At 41.6% G+C, this 17,109-nt stretch overlaps 1 protein-coding gene across 2 annotated transcripts in view; it reads left to right on the plus strand.

Annotated features, from left to right (window-relative positions):
- PRKAR1B (protein kinase cAMP-dependent type I regulatory subunit beta) overlaps window positions 1-17,109 on the plus strand; it is a 91,017-nt gene that overhangs the window by 15,052 nt on the left and 58,856 nt on the right. The gene's annotated exons all lie outside the window — the stretch shown is intronic.

Genomic DNA, 17,109 nt, shown 5'->3' on the forward strand with positions numbered 1-17,109 from the left:
AGGTAAAAAAGGACAAGAACAGGTTAGAGTGTATTCAGACATATTTAATACTTTCAGAACAGATAGGCCTGATAAACTTTATTCTAGATTACTTAATTAGCTAAAGCAATCTCAGAAGCATTTGTCATTACTTCTGAAACTCAGGCAAAACAGGTCAAGTGCTGAATGAGTGGGAAAGAAAAAACATAAAGTCTGTAAAGAGATAAAAGGGAATGACAGGTAAATTGTTTTGTTCTTGGAAAAACTGGAGCAAACAAATTATGTGTAAGCACCTGAAGGAGACCAAGGAGTTCAGTAAAAGCCAATGTGACTTTTAAAGACTTGAAAATGTCTTTCAAGAACTGATAACAAGCTGTACAGCTGGGGGAGGCACAAAGGAGGCCAAACAGCTCAACTTCCAGTAATGATTTTGACATTAATGTTTATGATGGGTTCATAAAAGAAAACCAGGGAAGTGTGTCTTTAGTGAAACTACTGTGCAAAACTGATGGAATTGTACAAATAGCAGGTATCACTGGTCCATCATTCCAATGGAAAGGTGCATTGAAGGGGTTGTTCTGCTTTTCACCATTATTGTCATTAGTGGCCTCAGTGGGACAGGTGATGAGTGTTGAATTTTTAGCTGACATGAAGATGGGAAGGGCTGCTAAAACACTGGGAGACAAGGGTAGCATTCAGAATTATGCTGCCAGCTTGAAGGAATGTTCTAGTAAAAGCAGGATGGGTTGACACTGAGCCAAGTGCAGAGAAGTATTCCTTAGGCAGGAAAAACACCTTTATGACTGTAAGACAGTTCTGGTAGTTCCTTGAAAAACTATGTGGAACTTAATGTGCCTCATGGTCTGAGTAACTGTCACTAATGTAAACCCTCTTTTTTTTTTTTTTGAAAATACTAATGTTTTTCTGGGGTAACTAAACAGAACATACAAGATGTCCCAGTGTTGGAAATATTTCAGCTGGAACACAGTTTGGGCACTGCACTTCAAGGAAAAACAGTTGGAGGAAATTCATGGAGGAGTGGTGGTAATGATCCAGACCTAGATAACATCACTTCTGAGGGGAGAATGGGATGGCTTGGCCTGCAGAATAAAAGTTGGGGCAGAGGGATGCAATAATAGCTTATAGTTGCATGTGAATTATGCTATATGAGTGATAAACTGCTCTGTGGGCCAGAGGGTAAAGAAAATAATTTTTTAAAATAGTTTTCTCCAGTGGGAGAGATTCAAGCCAGATCCAAGAGGAGGTCTCTGATTGCTTGGGTCGGTTGTGGAGCCTCCACCACTTTAGGCCACTAAGGACAGATTAGGCTGCCAGGAATGACAAGATCAGCCCTGCCTGGCAGCAGATAAGGCTCACTGAGTCAGGAACTCCTCACCAACCCCACTTTTCTGTGCTTCCATGGTCAGAAAAGACAAAAACTTTCTCTACACGGGTGGTTTCAGTTCTGGCAGAACATCAGCAGCACAGTCCCTCAGTGGGGCTGCTCAAATGCACTCAAAGCACATTCCAAGAGTGCAAATTTTGCTCCCTCTTGCAGATGTTGACACAGTTTAATTACGTTGCAATCTTAATGATATCCTGTTAACATGCAGATTTCTGGAGTAATTAGAAGAGGATGAAGTTTGCACATTTCTTGTAGCTTTTTCACCCACAGAGGAGAATCCCTGTACAGAACTGCTGTAAATCCTGATTATGCTGTCAGCATGCTGATGTGCCAGGCACTGAAGGATAGGTTTTAGGGCTGGAAAAAAGGATATTTCAGTAATTTGTTATCAAAATAGGGTGAGAGACAAAATCTGAAGGACAAATGCTTTTTCTTACACTGTGCTGATTGCACATCATGACAATGGTCTCTCCTGTCTGTTCCCTGTGTCCCATTTTCCTCTGTCCTGTCATGGATTTGTGGTAGGAGTGAGAACAGACCTGCACAGGCTCCCTTGTGTGTGCTGCAGGTGCATTGTGGAGTCTTTGCTTTTGCAAACTAAGGCTTGGCCAGGTGTATTCTGCTTCTGCTGTCAGAAGATTCAGGAGCTGCTGGGCTGTGCACTGGAGCATGCTCAGGTTCAGACCATTTCGATGCTCAGGGATGTGTCCAGAGGCCTCCTTTGAGCCTCGTGATGAGCACAGCAGGCTATTGCTGACATCAGGAAAAATAAAAGGAGCCCACAGAAGGGTGCATATTCTGCTCTGCAGACAAGATTGAAATGAAGGAATAAACTGACATCGTGCTCTTGCCCTTGTCTGGTTGCATTTGTCAAGTGTGGAGAAGTCAGCAAGTCAGAGCATACCATTGCCATCACTTCCAGTCTGCATCTCCTTAATGCAAATATGTAGTTCAGGGAAGTAAGTGGTAAATTACTTCATTTGGGCTCTTGCAATGGTGGAAAGCTGGGTAAGGTTATTTTATTTTCTGTGCTGCAGTGGTGGTGTTTATTAGCTTATGTTTGTGCTTTCTACACCGAAGATATTATCCTTGTTTTATCTAATTTCATGTTTGACCAAAATCTAGGGGGTGTTTAGGTGGGGAAGTATGGACTAGCAATTTCTCATCTACAATGGATGACTCTTGCATTTTTTCTTTCTTCAAAAAGATATTTGTGTTAGCCTGCTCTGACTTGTGTTGCACTTACTGCTTGGCAGCTGTGAAACTTAAGCCCTTATTTATAAAGGCAGAGTGTAGCATACAATCTCTGTGTCAGATATCCCATTTGAAGGGTTAGTTGCATGAGAAATCATGCTGCAGTTAAGGTAAACAGGTATCTTTTTGCACTTGTGTTGGAAATACTTTTGTTCAAGTCTTGTTTTAGAGCACGTCTTTCCCTGTGCCCTGCTTCAGACAGGGCTGCCATCCATGCCCTACACACAGAGTCCCTGGTGTAAAATTATACTGAAAAGTGCAGTGAAAGGGAAATGTAACTGCACCAGTACCAAGAGCAGCAGAGCTAGTTATCAGCAGCTTTTGCCAGGATGTTCAAGAGCTGCTCACATTGCAGGGAGCAGTGCAGCTCTGTGCAGTGACCTGGCACTGCACTCTTGGCACTTGGTTAAACTCCGGAGTGAGGTCCTGGTTCTCCCAAAGCCAGTGGCAAAATGCCCCCTACCTGAAGTGGGAATGTGGTTTTAGATGTGAGGAGCTGTTGTTCTTATTTGAATTTATATAATATGGTTTGTCTTGGGGGGGAATTTCCTTGCTGATCTTCTCCCTTCTGGCTCTGAGGCGATCTCACGATTCAGACCCGCTCTGAGGATGATTCAGGGTTTGCACCAACATCCCCCCTTCTTTGGCCAGTCTGTGTGGGAGTTTTGCACGTGGGGGAGGCTGGTGAGGCCGGTGCTGTGCCACTGCTCTGCCTCTGCAGCCTCTGAGGATTCCTGTCTGTGCACAGATAGAATTACCCAGAACTTGGCAGCGCTCTGTTTCCTCTCCCACTCCTGGATATCCAGCAGATTAACATCCTCTAACATCCTCCTAGTTGTGAAATGGTGTAGAAAGTCAGAATTGGTGACAAGGGGCCAGCCTGAGTGACCTTTTTCTGACCTCTTGTGATTAATCTCTTCTAACCCAGCAGCATGGCTGTGAAGATTTTTCATTGTTCATCATGTAATGCTGGAATACCAGCACACCCACTTGGCTCTGCCGTGATGTTGAGTAGTAAAGGGAAACAAGAGAGAGAAATTATTCATTTTTCTGCTGTGGATAAAAATAAAAAAGTCACTTTTCATCATTTCATTGACAGGATGTTGTGTCTCTGCTGCACAGGGGCAGTGGGGAAGTTCAGGGGTGAGCTGTTGTGGGAATGGAGGCTGGACCCAAGGCTGATGATTGCCAAGGAGGAGAAGGAAATAGAGCTGAAATAACCAGTAGGGGAGAGAGCAGTGTGGTGGTGTCCACAGGGGTCCCAGGATGAGGGAAGAAATGAGAATGTTGGCTCCATGTTTCAGAAGGCTGATTTATTATTTTATGATACATATTATATATATTATATAAATCTATACTAAAAGAATTGAAGAAAGGATTTCATCAGAAGGCTTGAAAGGAAAAGAAGTGGAATGGAATGATAATAAAATCTTGTGACTGACCAGAGAGTCCAAGACAGCTGGACTGTGATTGGCCATTAATTAAAAACAACCACATGAGACCAATCCCAGATTCACCTGTTGCATTCCACAGCAGCAGATAACCATTGTTTACATTTTGTTCCTGAGGATTTTTCATAACATATCATGGCTACAGAGCAGGGCTGGGAGCAGCAGGAGTGTCACTCCTGCTTCCAGGCTGTCACCAGTGCCAGGCTGCTCTGCTGAGCCATGAGCCACATCTGCCAGTCCCTGTGCAGAAACTCCTGACCACATAAAGAAGTGGAAAGGTTAAATGTTCACCATATCTGTGTGTACATGCTGTGTCAAACTTGTTCATCAGGGAGTGAAGAGAGTGGATCAATGTTTAGCTAATGTAATTTTTGGAAGCATTTGTGATGAATGCGCAGGCAGCTGTAAGGCTTGCAACAGCTTTTAGAATATTTTGGTGTATTTTATTGCTTGCATTATTAATAAATTGGTTTCTTTGAACAGTGTAATGGTGTGAAACAGCTTTGAAAGCAAGAGGCACAAAATAGTATTTAATGTTTTTACTAAAATGTTGAGCCCTTTTGAAGACACAAGAAAACTACCAAGAAATGAACTTGAAGACTCTGTATTTATTTCAGCAGTACACAGTGTTGTATTTACTTTTGTGTGTTCCCTGCATGGCAAAGGTGGGAGGATAAAGAGCATTTTTAATTCCTGTGCTTGTTGGGACCAAGATGGATGTTGGCACTTTGCAGACCAGGTTCCTCAGCCTTACCTTATTTACCATTTTTGTTGTTCTCACCTTTCCCTAGCTGCTCCATGTCTTGCTTGTTTCTTTAAATTTTTCACAGCAATGGGATGTTTTTGAGTCCTATTTAGGATGAGACCAGTGCAATCAGTGGTTCCTTTCCTGCAAATGTGATACTTTGGCCATGAATCTTCACCATGGATTTATGCTGTTGGTCACCCCTCCCTTAATATTCATAGCTGTTGTGTCTTGACTTTCAGTATATCTATTTTCTCAGACTATTTCTTCAATTTGCAATCATTTTACATCTTAAAGTTTTTTAAAGCGTTTGCAGCTCCTTTGCAGCAAGGTATTGTCTTCAAATTCAGAAAACACACTTTTCATCTGGGTCACTAATGACTTGGGGTTTCTTTCAATCCAGGCATAAATTATCACGAGAAAAGGGGCTTTCCATAGCTAACAAATGAATTTTAGTTGTTCTCCTGTTGATCTCATACTGAAATCTTCTTGAAACTTCTGGTGATTAGTGAATTTCAAGGACATTATTATTGCCATCAGCTTTATTCACTTCTGCATAATACCATGTTTTATTAAAGCTCTGGCTGCAGGCCAGCTGGAAAGCCTCATGCATGTGGAGGAAACCTAAGACTGCACCATTCAGGAGCAAGATATTTTAGAAACAGGATGCCACAGCCATGACATATTCATTACACATCCTGTGTTTGCCTTGCATTTGTAACTTAAGTCTTTTGTCAAAAAACAAACACAGATTTAGCTTCTGCCTGTGCTTCATATATGCCTACAGTGTGCAGAACAGTGCAAGAAAAATTCCACCTTAGACAGAAAACGCAGGGTATATTTAAGCTGAATTCTGAGCTGGTACCAAAGGGTGAAGTAGCAGTGAGTGCCAGACCTTGGTTGCATGTTCCTGCTGCTCTCATGGCCAGGTGGGCCAGAGCAGCTCTCTGAAAAGGGATCCTGCCCTGCAGGGTTATTTTCAGCCAGAGCAGGTCCTTCCTGTCCCCCTGTGCCTGGCTGAAAATGCTTTGGCAAGGGGAGGGATGGAGTGGGCAGGGCAGGATCTCCCCTCTTGGCAGCAGCAGGGGCTCAAATCAAACTAACTGCTGGCAAAACTGCACCCTAATTTCCATTCTAGTCACTGGACGAGGCTAAGGATGGAAATAGATGTGTGTAAGCTTTGCCAAGAATACCCAAGACTTTGAGCTAAACCACTGGGAAGATGAGAGATGAAAAGAAAGAATAAGAGATGAGAGGGAAATTGCACAGTGAGGCATGGCAGCAGGGGCTGAAGGGCATTACTGATCCATAACATGGGTTTCTTGAGTTACATTAGGATTTTTTTGGTGACCAGACTTGGATGGGATCCTTCATCCTCCTTTTTGGGGGTAGCAGAAGAGAGAGGAGATGCAGCATAATCCCAGTGTTGTGCAGATACATCCCATGAGGGTTTGTAAAGGTGTGAACGCCCCAGCTGTGCTGGAACTTCAGGAGATTCAGCAGACAGTGGTGGCTTGGGGTCAGAGGAAGTGTGAATATATATTCAAGATACATTATGCATGTGTAACAGGTCTGGTAATGAAGAAACTGGTGCAAATCTCCTCACTGTATGGGAGATTTTTTCCTGACCATCAGTGGTATTGGATGATTGGCCTGTCCTGTGAATTCTACTTGTAAAAAGAGGGAACTCAGATTTACCAAGGCACGCTAAACAAAGCTTTTCTTCTTTGGGTGACACCAAGTGATTTTCCAGGTAAACTGCCTTGCAATCCAGCTTTTCTCTGTGCCTTTTGTACCTTGTTTATGGCCTTGATTCCTCATGGTGTTTAAAAGTGTTCTGTTTAACTGTGAGTTGTTCCATTGGCTGGCAGTGGATGTCAAAGGATCTATTCATGTGTTTAAATGGAAGCACACTCAGTCTTTGCTGAATTGGAGCTTGCCAATGAGGAATACTACTTAAACTAGAAAAAATTACAGATTTTGGAGACAAGAATCATCTGGCAGCAGAGATGGAAATGAAACCAGGTAGAGTTGCCCAGCAGTCTGGAAAATAAATGATCCAATTCTCCATTGAAGGATTAGCTGTGAATTTAGCACTGACTTTATTTTCCAGTACATCCATCTCATTTGACCAAGAATTATTGTCTTTAATTACCATTGTGGTGCCTGCAGGCAGCAGACTTTAAATTAGTTATGCAAAGTTGTGCTCTCAGCAGTCACCCAGAGATTGTATCTGCTTTGGTACCAATCCCCTTACAACAGCCTGACAGCATCAGCAGAATGTACTTTTTGTGATGTCAGGATTTGGCCTGGTAGGTAAGCTGCTCTCTTAAACAAAACTAAAAGCACACACATTTGGTATTTATGGATATTTTTATCTCTAGAAACAAATAGTGTCAGTTTGTAGCTTTTTAGGGGTTGTGATTCACCCTCAGTGTTTTGTTAGACAGTTTATATTCTTCATCACAAATACTGGCGGCGCCATGCCTAATGGGGGTTATTTTTAATTCTGCATAAAGCACTGGTTTACATATGGGCAGCATGTCACCCATTCTGAAAAACAGAGTTAAAGCAGAGAAGTTATTTACATAAATCCTTTTTAGATCTAGAAAAAATAGCCTGAGGCAAATAGTATTCATGCATGCTCGTGAAACAATCTTGAGTCTAAACTTATCTCTCTATATATAAAACAGAAAAATTATGACTACTGCTTGAATTTAACAGGGCTTGTAAAATTTTTCTACCACTGCAGTACACATGACTGTGCCTTTGTGTGCTTCTTTACACAACAATTAGCTGGCAGTGGCTCTGCAAATACATTGCTCAATGCTAAGGCTTTCCAGAATTAAACACAAAGGTTAAATAAAAGAACGTCCACTCTTCTCAGCAAGTCTTTGTCTTTGCATCAGAGCAGATGGAAGCAGTGATTTGTCTTTGTGCTGGGATGAACGAGGGTTTATTTCAACCAAAGCTCTTTACAATGCTGCTTCCTTTCTTTCACCCCTCCAGAAGGGATGCAGGTAACCCATCACCAGTTACTGCTGACTTCATGAGGTGACTGATTCTGCAGCCCTGCAGGGCTCTGAGAGCCTTCAAGCGGGGTGAGATGCTCCTGGAGGATCAGCTCTGTGATTCCATTGCTTTGTTATGCATTTAGAGGAGGGTCTTCAAAGAGCTTAAAGGAACTGGATACTCCCACTGATTGATATATAGTGGGAAGCGAATGTTTAACTCCTGTAAGGTTCTCTTGAAAATCCCCACCTTGCATTCTGTGTGTTTCCATGATGAGGTGACATCTGCTCAGTAACACCGTGTTTGGGAAGGCAGGAACTGCCCTTCAAACAAAAAAAATATCCTATAATACTGCAAGATTTAGTAGTGGGATTTTTCTTCTGTATAGAAAGAGAGAATTCAACTCAACAACCAGATGAAATTTCTCTGTCATTCCGGTGCACTTAATGGGAATACCAAGTGTAAGTTATTTGACTGTTAGGCTGCTAACTCTCTTTTAATGAAAAAAAAAAAAAGCCCTGACAAACCCAAACAATGATTTAGTTCTTGTTTTACAAGTTCCTTACTAAAGACTTTGACCTGAAGTACATGGCGTCTTGTGAGGTAACAGCTGGTCCATCATTGTCTTCGGAAAAAAGCAACAGTTGCTAAGATTTGGAGAAACAAAGATGGTCTTTGAATCAACTGGAACAGCTGTAAGGGACTGACACACCATGCACTGTCAGCTGCTAAATTCAGATATTCAGGCTGCCCGAAATGGGATACTTTAACCCTTGGGCACCACCAGATTCCTTTTCTCTCTTTTTTCCTTTTTTTTTTTTAAAGCAGAAAAAGAAATTGGGTTTTCAATCTGCTTTTTGCTTTCAGAAACTAAAAAACAAAACAAAATTCCCCAAACTATCACTTTCTTTGTAGGGAGTTTGTCTTTTTTGTATTTATTCAAGTTCTGATTTATAAATCTTCCAAAGACATGCTTGTTGACAGCTGAAATTTGCATTAGAAAAGTATAATATGCTTCTCTGTGTGGTGCACTAAAGCGAAAATATAATAGTGCATATCCAAAAAACAGCATCAACTGCTATTTTTAGGCACTCAGCATCTTCCCAGTTTTGTATGTGGAGACAGTATTTAGTTAATTGAAGCAGAATGAAGGTGAATTTATCATATGTGGGAGGGAAAGGTAAGTGATAGCAACAACCTCTTTAAAAGACACATGTTAGATCCATGTGGGATCCAAAAGCTGGTGGCTGAAGTTGGGCACATTCAGACTGGAAAAATTTAGTTTCTCTTTTTAGAGCAATCAGGGAACTGATCCATAATTTAAATTAGCTTGGGATGTGGCAGATTTTTCCATTGCTTGAAACCTTCAGATCAAACTTGGCTCTCTGCTCGTGCTGGTCCTCACAGTATGTTCTGAAGTGCTCCAGAATATTGTGAGGGTTTGTTTGTTTTTTTTTTTTTTTTTTTTTTCTCAAAGATGGCAAAATGTGATGACATGAAAATTGATTTCACTTAAAGAAGAGTCAGCAGCCATCTCTTGCTAACAAAACACTTGTATGACATCGGCCCTCCTGAAAGCCAAGCTCTCACAACTTGGAGCCCAGCTGGTTTTGGGATGTCTGAAACAGGCACACACTGGGACTCTTGCTAGGCTATTGTTCCAGCCCAGCTACAAAGGATGGGGTTTGATTTGGGAGAGATTCTGTAGCTGGTGTTGGATGGTGGCAGGGAAGCTGTGCACAGCACATGAGCGCCTCTGGTTGGTTGGTGATGGAAAGGGTGAAGCACCCAGGGAGAGGGGCCCAGAGGAGCTCTGCTGCCCGGAGCAGGAGTGCAGTGCTCAGCACTGAACAGCCACACTGCCTCAAGCTTCTTCCTAAGCCATTTCCTTCAGTATTTCCCAGCTTGGGAAATACTTCCAAAAGTATTCCCAAGCTTCTTCCAAAAACTCTTCCTGATCACGTCTAACCTATCTCCATGTGTCCTGCACCATCTGAATAACTAAAAGATCGGCAATTATCATCACTGTTTACAGGATCAAGCTTAGTTCATTCTGGTTGTGGATATAACTATGTGAAAAAAGTAGATTTGCACCATGACCCCAGAGGATCTGAAAGTTCTTTGCTCATGTGAGTGAATGTCCTAGAATAAAGGCTGACACACAAATGGAATAATTTTCCAGATGTGATAATTGAGGTAAGCAGAATAAGCTGCTCAGTCTAGAGCTTTCATTCTAATCAATAGGACAACAGTTGATAGTCTGTTACATATTTACAGTTACTGCAAGGTCCACATAAAGGCCAGACCTCCTGCCATCCCTCTCTGCATTTGCAATGAAAGACCAAGTCTGCTGTCATTAAGCCAAATTCCAGCTCTGTTTTCCACATCTCTGTATTTTTCATGTCTGACAGTCTGAGAGATCTGTTTGTCATGAAAGTCAGGGAAAAACAAGAGAAACAAACCAACAGATTTACATATATTCTGAATTTAATTTCTTCTTATGTTATTCATTGTTGAAAAGATTTTTAAGGAGACTTTGCTGCTACCTTTGGATTGCTTACTCTTCTTTTCCCTAACAGAGGCACATCATTATTGTATGAGGTGAATGGGAATTACTTTTCAGTATCCAGAAATAGACTTTGGCCTCTTGACACCCTAATAATTCCCAGAACAGCCAACTGAAACTTCACCATGATAGACTGGATTTGCTATATTAAAATATTGTAGCAGTGCCCTGATTTCAAGTCCTGACAGTTTAATCACTGCAGTTGACCCATGTTCCTCATGGAGCTGCTTTCTGCAATGTGGTTACAACATCCATGCAGATTTTCCTTTGCTTTTAGAAACCTGGTTTAAAATAGTGAACTTGTTTTGTCCAAGTTCACCTACTGTTCCTTAATGCTATGAAATGTGTCATATTTGTTCTCTTATTTATTAAATCCTGTGCTTTGACTAGAAGGTATTTCCAAGAATATTAAATTATTGTTCTATTATTAGAGCACGAGGTTTGATTCCTTGACAGGTTGACAAGAGCTCTGGAACACTTTGCAGGAGCAGCCCTTCCTAATCAAAACTGTCCTCAGCAGCATCAGTCAGTTTGCCCTGGTACCAAAATATAATTGAAATGAAGCTGCTCAGTTGCTCCAGCAGGGAATCTGGGATTAATTCTCTCTTTTTCACAGTCACCCCACCCTCTCCACTGACAGCCACATTCAGAGCAGCAGCCACCAACACCCTGCAGGTCCTGATCCCCTGCACACACGTCCTGGTTGGGCTGCTCAGACATTCCAGCATCTGTCAGGTTTCTTGGCCATCAAATACCACATTAATACAGGCTCATGGCCATGTGTCTCCTGCCATTTCCTAGTAATAAGTATTTAGAATGGGCATCTAGACTACAAAGACAATAAACGTACTGATTTGGTGCGCCTTGGAATCTTCCTTGTCCTGCAGGGTTATTTTTCTCAGCCTTCTGAGTGTTTTCATTTACTGTGCTCTCTGGCTTCTTGGCTTCCTTCCTCTTCTGGTTTAGGATTTTAACCAAACACTCAAGATCACTTTAACATGCTCAATTTGGCTCTTTTTAATTACCTCAGCTATGTGTCATTGTGTGAGAAGATTTAGATTTCTTTTGCAGCAATTTGCTGTGAAAACAGCTACCTCACAAATACAGTCATTGTTTCTGTGAACTATGTGCTTTTAGAACAGGTTCATTTTCAAAGGATGCTTTCATGGAAAACAAGGTAAGATTATGTGGGAACAATGGAGATTCTGCAAACAATTCTCATAGGTAGTTCCTTTCTTCCTTCAAAGGCTTAGTGTTAAAATCAGATTTGAGCAGCAGAGATACAGAAAAAAAAAAAAAGAAAATACAGAGTGATGTTGTATCCGGACTCCAGATCCATGTTCTGAAAGCCCACGGGTGTGCTGATGAACATGTGAAGGTTACATAGAGCTTATTTCTGAAAGGTTTCTCCACATCTCTTCTTTATCTGTTTTATTTGTTTGGTTGCTTTGTCCCAGTGCCGTAGTGACACCCTCTGGCAATGGCAGGATAGCTCCATTGCCATTAGGGGCTCTTCAGCAGCAGTCTGTGAGCAACCTCATGGGAAAGGCATTGGTGTGCCCTGTCCTGCCTTCCCTCAGAGCTGGTTTGGCTCCAGATTGAAATTCCCACATGTGAAAATAAAGTTAGCATTGTACATGATGGCTAATTGATACAAAATCCAAGCACCGTGCAATAAACAGTGTTGGACATTTTGTTCTGGTGAGTTGGATTTTCTTCTGGTGAGCAGCTTGAAAAGTTTCCCTTTGTGCTTAAATTAATTTGTTTACATCAACTCTAAAGCACACTCTTCTCTTCTGGAGCACAGGCTCTGAGCCAAGCCTTAGCCATGCTCTGGCTGTGGTGTGGCTCTCACCAGAGCTGAGACTCACTGATCCCTTCTGCTGGGAAATAACACACATTTTTAAAGATGGAAAGCCTAGAGTTGTCTACTCACTGTTAATTTTGTATATTGCATTGGAATTGCTTTTAATTCTGCTGTCTTACATGATGAGTCACAAAATACAAACTTCCTGCAGCTGACATTTTTCCAGGCAGTAAAAAGAAATACCAGCGAGCTTTTGAGGCAATTAGAACAGCAAGGTGGGGTGGATGAGGCTTGGAAAAAGGCATTAAGGTGCCTAAGTTCTATTAAAATCAAGGTTTTGGAAAATACTTAATGTTTTTTGTCACATCTAGGTCTGTGTCTTGTTTTGATAAGCAGCCTTGTGCATCTGCAGAGCAAGCTGGTGATACAGAATAATGAGTTGGGGCAAAACTGTGACAGGTCCCTCACTGGGCCTCTCAGCAACCTGAATTAGTCCAGATACAGAAGTTTGTGCTGCTGGGCTCCAGAAAAATTAAAGAGTTATTAGGGAGAGCTCCATGGATAAACGAGGAGGGGAGGTGCTGGGTTGAAAACCTTTGGTTGCTCTGTCCCGCAGGGATTTGTATTGACCTGCTTGGAATGAGCCCTCTCCAGTCCCAGGCAGCATCTGAGCTGTCCTGGATGGATTCTGGGGACTCTAGGCTGGGACACAAGGATTTCTCAGCGCCGGGATGAGATGTGAAGGTCTGGCTCAGCCTCTGAGAGCAGCCGTGGTTGTCTCTGCCACCTGGGGTCACTGTGATCAAGGTTATTAAAAACGAGAGGTACGAAGTAACAAAGAAAATAGAAGCAGCAAAAACATGCTGCTTCCCAACCCTAACCCCTGGAGGCTAAAATTGAGATTACCACAAGTATACAAATTAGCTGAAATTTTTATTGTGAGTGAGAAAACGAAGTGTGTAAACAACTCTACTTAAGCAGGTCAGGGATTTGTGTAAAGCATGCATGGACTATCACAAGGAAAGTGTTGCCTCTTGTACCCTTTTCTTACTGCATCTTGTCTCTTCTACCTGTTGGCTCCTACGGGGTGTTACAACTGACTTTGAAGGTCCTCGGAGCTGTGTAGTTTTGTGGCTGAGAAATCTTCTGTGCTCTTGAAGCTGATCTGGTTTAATCCCTGAACTGCTTCAAAATCCCAGTGGCTGTTCCTGTTATTTACACATGTGAGATTATAGGGGAGTCTAAGGGATATTTTAAATCTGCACCCATCTTACAGAATTTCTCAAGTGTGCTATTAATGAAAGCTTTGTCTCAGCTAACCTCCCATGATATATTATGTCCCAGCAGTACTTCTTAAGAGCACTTTGGCCGAATCCTCAAGCTGGCTAGGCTTAAAGTTGTCAAAATAGGTATTTATGTTAAAACTCCCCCAAATGTTGTGGGGATGTAAATCTTTCTGTGGAGGTGAGAGAGGAAGGGCTGTTGGTGCACTGGCAAAAGAGGAAAACCCAGATGATGCAAATTCAACTTCCAGGCCCATCTGTTGTCAGAGCAGCCCTGCAGTGTGGGAGCTGCTCAAAGCTGGGCATCCCTGCTGCCCTCTGAGCTGGCTCTAACACAGCTGAAAAATTGCTGCCTTGTGCTCTGAAAGTCTAAGCTAAAGCAGAAAGGCATAGAAATCCTTTTTACACTCTCTTCTGTTCACAAATCCTTTTATAAAGGCCTGTAGGTACCCAGAGAACAGAATTCTCCTGCTGTACCTGCAGTGGATGGCCGCCACTGGAGCTGGAGCAGTTAATGCACATCTGTGGACTGCATCTTTTAGCTAAATATTGCTGGAACTTCTAGACAATGGGGATGTACAAGACATTGCATGGAACTCAATCTGCTCTTTAGTAGGAAAAATTGGTAAATTGGTTTTTTTAACCTTTTTTGTCCTTACTAAATGAAAAGTGTATCATAGAATCACAGAATGGTTTAGGTTGGAAGGAGCCTTAAATACAATTTTGTTCCAACCCTCTGCCATGGGCAGGAGCACTTTCCTCTATCCTAGATTTCTCCAAGCTCCATCCAACCTGGCCCTGGACACTTCCAGGGATGGGGAAACCTGTGCCAGTGCCTCAAAACCCTCATAGAAAAGAATTCCTGTATAATTCGCTTATAATGTGTGCAATTTTCTTAATGCTTTTGTTGACATATCTGTGCATTTGATTAGATAAGAAGTACTTCAGTTACAGGTATAACTGAAGGAGAGCAGGGTGGAAAACAGTGGCAGTGTTCAGAGTAGTGTTCCTTCACAGCTCTTTGCAAGTGGAAATCATATATTTCTTGCAATACTGGAGGATTTTATAGTCAGAACTGCCTTACTCCTGTGCCTTTTCATCTTTGCATCACTGGCACCACCTCTAAATAAAACTACTTAGCATCTTTTGTAGTTCTATGATATTCAAAGCATCTCTCAGAAGCAGATTTCAGTGCTATTATAATCAGTGTTCTTTGGAGTAATTAATTATGTATCCCATCACGAGGTCAGAATCAGAACATTATGTTTTCATCTCTTGTAGTGAGATATCTCCTCGTGCAGGCTATCATGCTGCTGTACACATAATTAGTGCTATATGAAGAATATAAATTAACATGTTAGTTTCGATGGGAATGTTGATGAGGTTGGAAAGGCGTCATTAATACGCTGCACAGCGCAGAATAATACTTCTGATTTTAGCTTCCTTTGCTTTTCCTTTCAACCGGTTAAGCTAAAAATACTGCACAGCTGCTTTCCCTTTACACATGTGGAAATGTGTGGAATGTGAAGTAAGGAAGAGAATTTGCAGCCCTTTGGGTGAGAGAACACGAGGTTCAGTGCTGAGGCACCAGGCTGGGAGCAGAGGAGGGCTCAGGGCACCACTGGGGCTGCAGGGATGCAGGGGGAGCATCACTCTGGGGCTCACTGCAGGGTGGGCTCTCTCCTGGCTGCTTGGGGTCCAGATAAATTCTGATTGCTGGTGCAGATGCCACTGCACTTCTTCTCTAAGGTCTGAATGGTTTCAAGCACTGTAGAGCTTGAGCTGTCCCTCAGATGCTCATGGTCAGTCCACACTTTATGGGTCAGAGAGAAGATTTAGAGAGAAGCAAAAGATCCTTACAGATATTTTAAATCAAGATTTATCAATGGCATCTATCAATTAATATCAATTTATCAATGACATCTAACTGTGTCAGCTCTCAGGGCAATGGAGAATCCAGCTATAGGATCTGATCTGCAGCTTGATAGAAACTCTGTGCACCAGAGAAGCAGAAGGGATGAATGGCAGCAAAAAGCAAGCCGTGGAAAGCTTTGTGAAGCATATTTGTTTTAATATTAGTTGGCTCTTAAAGGTGCTCTTTGCCTATTGTGCTCTGGGCTTTTTATTAAGAAGGATAAGCAACCATTATCTATGTTGAATGATTTTTGGATATCCCTTGCTATTGTGGCTGATGAATAAAATTACAAAGTGAGTTTTTGATCCCAAAAGTTGATCTCTGCAAACAAAATTTTATAAACTGGAGGAGCTCTGTGGACGTCAGTGGGAGCTGCTGGAGGAAGGAGGATTAATCAGTATTAAATTGGTGGCCAAAGTAAAGGAGCTGTCGACAGGGAGCAAAACAACAGAAAATATTGGTGGGAGAGAATTAAATTGTGCTATTAGATGGCTCTTTTGTGGAACTAAATCAGAAAATTGCTAATTAGTTTTTACAAATTCTGGGAGTTGTTTAAACTTGGCTGCCTTGCACAGTTACTAGAAGTTTCACATAAAGTCAAGTAGTTTTCTAACGTGATTGAATTAATGTTTTCCCTTTGCTGGAGTCTTCTTTTTTCTTTCCTTATTTTTATTGATTTAAAATGCAGGAGTATAATATTGCATCAATGCAATCTTGCATAGATTGCAAGCATATGACTTAAAACCCAGAAATTTTCCTAACAGCTATTTTTGAAAATTTCCATCTTTCCTTCTAGTTTTCTTGGTGTTTTTTTAGTTCATTGCTCCCAGATTCAGCCTCTTGGTAGTGACCCAGCTTTCCAGTCACAGAGGCATGAAAAATCAGCATAATTAAAAATCATATATTAAAGCAACTTTATAACAGTTTTCTTTTCTGAAATGCAAATGAGAGATAAGAGAAGACTCACCCGTGTTTGCTCTGTGTCTTGCTTGAAAAAAAATCCATCTACTGCACTTGGAGACGTGGTGCTGGTAGGATATTGCAGTTATTTTTATTGGAAACTCGGGGTTTAACTCAGACAACACTCTTAGTTCCTGACTCACAATGCTGATTATAATTTCTGGTCAATTTTTATTCTCTCCCTATTTCTATTGCCATGGAGTTCACAGTGATGCCACTCTGCCTTTTTCTCTTAAATCCATTGGGTTTACATTCTGGTAATTTTCCACTTTTCTTCTCCTCCCGGCCCTCGGCGCATTGCCTCACAGCTCTCTTCCACTTTGCAATTTCTGATTTATTTCTGGCATCTGTTCAATTTCAGAAAAAAAAAAAATTTAGCCCGTGAGTCTTGAAAGGAAATATAAATTCCATTTTTATCAACATTCGTCAATTAAAATCCAATACTGCAAAGCCTGTTTATAAATAACTTGACTATTCCAAATTTATGTTGATAATACCTCACACCATTCATGCCATATATATAACACTTTCATATGGCAGATGGGGAGAGGTGTTTCTGTGAGACTATATAAATTTACAAGTGCAGAAATAAAATCCATTGACTACACCCCAGTGTCACACTTGCTGTGTGTACATTCACACTCACACACTTGTGCATCTAAGTTGCTTTGAAAGATGAACTTGTATGTGATTATCTGGTAAGATACAAAACTGAGGCCTGAAATCTGATCT

This window comes from Melospiza georgiana, chromosome 16, assembly GCF_028018845.1.
Source record: "Melospiza georgiana isolate bMelGeo1 chromosome 16, bMelGeo1.pri, whole genome shotgun sequence".
NCBI lineage: Eukaryota > Metazoa > Chordata > Aves > Passeriformes > Passerellidae > Melospiza > Melospiza georgiana.